Genomic DNA, 6,538 nt, shown 5'->3' with positions numbered 1-6,538 from the left:
GCACACAAAGACCAAGACATCATTTTTCTCCACCGCTATTTTATAGACTTTTTGTGTCAGTGACAGAACTTGACAGCCCAAAAATAAATGAAACGTGTCCAGATCTTGTCATGCGATTCGTGCAAAGTTGGTGAATAATGCAGTGAATGTCAGTGTGTGGGTTTTTTTTAGATACAAGGAAATCAGATGCCATCGTGAAACTGACACCATTCTATGTCACGTATATTAGAACACATTTCACAATTTTTAGTATAGTATAAATATTGAAATATATATTTGAATGCATGTTTTTTTTGTATACTGTATCTGCATTTTAACATAACAGCTTACTTAAAAAATGTGTTTCATTAAAATAAATTATACAAAAGATGTACAATGTATACCATGATTGACAAGAATTTATTCAATTGTGTGCAATCATAAATATAGAGTGGATTGTTGCATCGCACGATGGTGAGAGGTGCTGGCTCGGGGAATCCATCATCTAGCAGTGGACTGATGATGGCTGATGGTCATGTTGATGATATGTATCTCTTTGGGATTTGTGTTGAAATCCCACTGCTAAAGGCAATCTGCAAGATTGAACATCCAGCACCACGTGCGTTTCACATCAAATGTCAAACTTCTTATAAAAAATGTATTTTCAGATATATGAAATGTAATTTTTGCAACACAGTAGTGTAAATCCTCTTCGCTCAAATAAAATTCGCACAATTACATGTTTATTTTTTAATGCAGGCGAAGCTGCCATGATGTAACAGTATCACACTCGACTTGCAATGCAGAGGTTGCAGGTTCAATTGCATCTCCCAGTGCAGCCGCTAAACAACGTTGCGAGTTTATTAAATACCTCGGCCTCTGTCGACTCAAGTGTAAATGGATAAACCAGTGTATCGATCGGCAGGTCACGTCTGGCGGGGTAAAGTATGGGTGCTCCTGCCTCTTGTAGTCTGCCCAGCATGGAAGAGTAGGCATATGACTCTCCCGAGGAGCTCTCTTTAGCTCCCTCGAGTGGAGGACCTTCCACCATGCAGGAGTGATGTGAGCAATCAACTGCAGGAGTTTCGCCTTCAACTTTATATTTGACAGATATATAAACACATCATCTGATGGCCCATGATCAAATAGTTACATTCTTTGGGGAACAAACTGTTGTAAAAATACAACTCGACTCCAAGCACGCGTTGTATTTTTGGTGCGAGTATATCACCATAACCTGTCAGATTTACGTCACAGTCCACGTGACATTGATTCGCTTTCCCCTTTGAACTGTTGGCCAAAACGCACCGGATGCTGCGCGGAACACATCGGCACGCACGAGTCACACACTGCACGACAAACTCGGGTTTGCAGGTCAGAGTAGTTTGATCCCTCAATTGACACGTATGGATCTTTCCTTACGTCTGCATAGCACAGGAGTTTGAATTCTAATGAGTGACGCTCACTGCATTTTGCTGAGATCTATATCAGGGGCGACCAAACCTCTTGACCCTATGTGCTGCACATGAAAATCTTAAAATGTATGTAGGTAGAACTTCTTTCGCACCGTACGTAGACAGCCGTGCTAAACGGAGGTGCGAAAATTTGACCAAGAGCCGCAAGACACCGAGCAGGTCATGAGTGGATACGTGGGGTGGTCACATGGTCGCTTCGCTTGCGGCCGTGGTGCTGTGAAGTCTTGAATTATGAATGAGCCTTGGCCAGAGCGAACTCCTGTCCTCGAGGGGCAGGAGTGCCCTTGGCGGCAACTGCTTTCGCAGATTTTCCCTTTTTCAAATAGTGAAATGTGTTTTCACCTGAGGACGAATGCTTGCGTTGCGATCGAAACGTCGTGATTTTTTAAATATTATTTTTGTCTACGCGACTTTACCGAAAGACCCAAAGAGTAAGAGAGTGAAAGGTTAAGTGTAATACGTCTCCGTTGAGCCACACCTGGCCGACCTGGGAGCCACGGTTTGGCAACCCCTGATGGATGTCTGATGTGCAGGGGGGACAATGGGCAGTGCCGATTATAAACGAAGGGGAGGGAGTCAGCCCACAGTGCCGCGGTGGTGAGATGTTAACTCGCTCGCCTGGTATGCAGGAGGTTGTGCGTTCGATATTGACCCTGACACCTGCTGTATATTTATATTTTACATATGCTCCTCGTGGTTTCTATCTCCTAGTCCTCCGGTTTTCCCTCCACAATTAGAAACGTGCGTTTAAAGTATTTGGCTGCAATACATTTCCACATGATAAGCCACTTCGTTGAGATTTCAATTGTGGGCAGTTCGCTTCTGAGCTGTATAGCTCAGTGGGCCCTTCCTTGGTGAAATAAAATATAGTTTGGTTTTAGTTGACAGCGACCACTCCACATGCTGGGAGCTTCTGCAGGAGCTGTCAGGCATCATTACGAACACTACACGGGACAGCCTGCAAACACGTTGGAGAGCTATTACAGCACAACTGTGAAAACCTACAGTCATATGGAGCTCTCAAATGGGTTAACAATTCCACTTAAACGTGACTGTGAAGTGTGCTTTGGCAGAACGCATCGCCAGACGGGATGGCAGCTAATGGTCGAGGCTGGTGACAGAATAATAGTCAAAGGAGGGTCCATACATGAGAGGAAGAACGACTGGGGAGACGGATGAGATGTGCAGAAGCAAGATGAATGGGTTGCATTGCGGAACCGTGAGAGAAGGCCGTGACTCGAGGTCTTCATCGAGCAGTGGATAGATTATGGCTGATGAAAACAAAGTGACGGTCTGTCCTTGTGTGTGCCACCTAATTTATGTTAGCAGGTCGCTTGCGTGCAGAGAAACTGTTCTCAGCAATGTCGACCTGCCCATGTGGATACTGTGTGCCTGACCTGGCATCTCGGATACTTATCAAGAATTCAGTCTCATTTTGATTCTAAGGACTTCAGACATGAAAACGAAATTTGATGCTTTTATCCACCAGATCAGGGTAACGTTAAAGACCCTGGACTCGTTCTTTGCAATGTTGAGGTTTGTATTTTCGTCTTTTAGTTTGTCATTGTTGCCCATCGTGGATCTCAGTGTCAGTCGCAGGGCAACTGGCTCCACGTGACCACCCGTGTAGCAAACCAATTACACTTAAACTAAATGGTAAAACAAAATTAGGCTAAGCCACTAAACTATAATCCAGAATGTGCAAGTCGGTCCATGGCTGTTGGTTCAAAGTGCCAGTTAACGGTCCACATTGGTTACATTGAACTAACATTCATAAAAAAAAGTTATTTGGAGAAGGTTGATGAATGACGTTCTATTGACTTGCCCCAGGGTGAGAACATGGGGGTTCTGCCACTGGCTTCGGGTCTCCGAGGGAGATGAACACCACCCCACACTCGCGAGGAAGACATTTTCACTGTATTTGTTCAGCTGGTAAACGGTGATTCATTCCCAAGAGACGCTTTTCCGAGTCGCTTGAACTTCTGACATGGATCTCCGTTTGTGATTTCGCGTCACCACAGTCATGGCAGCAGCTTAGCAACTTATATGAAAAACGCTTCCAATTAAGATTTGCCTTCCGCAGCTGACAACAATGCACAGCCTATATAATTTTGAACAATTTTTACAGTAATCAGAAAATGTCTGTGGCTTGTAACCGATTCAAAACACACACACGGGGGTGTGCTGAACTAGTAACGAATTGACATTTGTTTACGTGACAAACCTAACTGGCTGTCAGGTGGTGGCAGATTTAACGACGCATTTATATTTACACGATATAACCCAACACACCTTCATTAAATACCTTAGCGTTCCGATACACTTATTATCGACCTGCTCTTTAACACGATCTACCCCAACTGACAACCGAATGATGTTTCCTAGTGAGGTAACCACACATTCCAAATTGTGTGCCAAGTTCTAAGATAGTAATGATATACATGCACAAAATAAAAAGTGGTATTACAGGTTTATTACAAAAATAGCTGACAGAAGGAACAAAAAGATTATGAGAATACACTACAATTACTGCACATTACAGACTGGATTTCAAAATACACTGTAAACAACTTAAGTTTGAATTTATATTTACAAAGAATCTGCTTTAAATCGAAAAATCTGATTACTGTCATATTATATGCATGCTGGAGATGCGGGTCCTTTAACCATACCATGGAAAATTGTTGAAATGTAGTACCGTACATATCGGTCATAGCCGTTGTTTTACCATACTTCGTCACAATGGTTAGCACGGGTGGGAAAGTCCATGACGGGTCCAGATTTCACTCGCTACTGCTATTAGCCATAACCGGAAATCGAATGGCAAGTTGGCAAGCTGGAAATGCAGCATCACTCACCACAACTACACCGGGTAACAGGATTATTCCTGATTGTGAAATGTTGAGTAAAGTCTCACTGAGACGTTTGGGATCTCGTTCAAACACCGTCACAATGGCATTGGACAACCACGGACGTGGTTTGTTTTTCACTTGCTGAATTGGATATGTAAATGCAGACGAAACAAGGTGTACGGTATTCTAATTATGGACCCACAAAATATGCACGACTGCATCCATGTTGAGATATTTAATCGTTACTTTAATCACAAGCATACGTGTTAATTCTGTTCAGGTTCACAAATTTTTAGCACTTATAGCAAATAAAGGGTATAAAATTGTAAAATCATGAGCAATACTAAAAAAAACGTGGCTTAACATAAGTGCATGAATATACCTCGTACTTGTGTAATCACATACAAAAGCAGAGCTGCCATAACAAGTGAGCGACACGTAAAAAAAGTTACTTCAATATACTACACCACCACAATCTGGTACTAGTCCATCCAACAGATGCAGAAACTGTTTGGGACTACAATGCTTAATGCCACCACATGGCACGAGTGATCTGAAGCCTCGTATCTCTCCACCACCCAGCAACTGCTATTGACAAAAATCTGATTTACCCAAGGCATACAAGTGACCTTTAACCTTGTCAGACTTTTCCCACTACAAATGCTGCCCTCGTAGCATCATTACATCCCATCAGGGCACTTTATTTACTTACATCAGATCTTAGATAGCTCATCAGCAATACACTCATTCCTTCTGGAAAAGGCAAACTGTTATTTGACTCTCTACAAAGACAATTACTTAAGTGCTGTGACTGAATTACGTATATCTACCACCCACCTGACACTCACCAGTATATACACAATATGGCAGTGCTCTTCATTGCAAGGCCCGCAGGCTACGGGCGGCCACTGGTGACCTTCGGTGCGACCCCTGACGTGCAACCCCCGACAATACACACATGTGAAAACACTATCATCCTGTTGCTGTGAAAGGCAATGGTTTAAAATGTTACTGCCCTCACACTGGTGATTTCTTATTGGCGAAAGTGGCCCTCTCCTCTGAAAATTTGTGAAAAACACCGTAAGAGCCTGTTCATATTAAAATGGCTCCTCCCTACCTCCACCCACACCTGACCCCAATAGCACATACCTACGAGTTGTATCATTTTGTGATGGAGAGGCACCACGTTATCAGGACGCTTGTTTAACCCGGGAAGCCTCACCGAGTATCAAGACTTGTTTTATGAGGGTCCTGCCAAGTTTGCGCAGTAATAGGCGATGTTGCTGTGTCAACCCAATAGCCCAGGGGCCGGTGACCTGCACCTCTGGAGCCGCGTGCAGAGGCTCTTTAAGGACTGCTGCTGCTCTGTGACGTTGTTTATGAAGGACCACCGTCTCATTCACAACGTGCATTGCGGCTCTTGAAATACTTTTTATTGAATTAGAAAAGAAATGGCTCATTATTATTTGGACTGCATACCCCTGCAATAGAGCAATGTGCAGGTAATTTTCTAGCATTGGGATGTTTGGCCAACACCAGCGACATTGTATGGGTTGTTTTTTGCGATGAGAGGAAATTGGAGAACTCGGAGGAAACCCATGCAAAGCAGGGGAAGAGAACATCGACTCCACAGGAAGGCACCACAGTTTGAAATTCTACCTAGGCCATTGTTGGCGTGAGGCACAAAAGTGTCACCACTCAGCAAGCGCCTGCCACCCCCACATGCCAGCTTGTTGTAAATGCTGGAGCAGATAATCAGCCTTGAGACCAATAAACCAAACAATTGGGTTAAAGGTATTTTTCCAATAATGTTCATTCACACAAACTATATATCATAGGCTTTCAAATAACACATCATTCAATGAAATTGGTGGAGTGGCCTACAAGTTTTTTGGACAAAAATGCAGAACACAGATTAGCCACTTCTATAGATAAGGATATTTTAGAATATTGAATTCACAAGTAAGATTATTAAGGGACCTAAGTGTCAGGAAAAGTGCTGGTATATACCGATCATAAACACAAAGAGAACGATATCTACGGGAACATTTTTGCCGGTATAAAAATAATGAAAAACGAATAGACTTCACTCCTGCCAATAATAACATCTTGGCAGCTGTATTATTGCCAGAAAGAGTAAACATTTTCATTTTTCAGAGAACTATGTTTCCTAGCAATCGAATTTGCGCATGTATGGGATGTTCACCTTAGCCCATATGCCTTCAGTCAGTG

This window comes from Lampetra fluviatilis, chromosome 25 (genome assembly GCF_964198595.1).
Source record: "Lampetra fluviatilis chromosome 25, kcLamFluv1.1, whole genome shotgun sequence".
Taxonomy (NCBI): domain Eukaryota; kingdom Metazoa; phylum Chordata; class Hyperoartia; order Petromyzontiformes; family Petromyzontidae; genus Lampetra; species Lampetra fluviatilis.
This window is presented reverse-complemented; position numbering follows the sequence as displayed.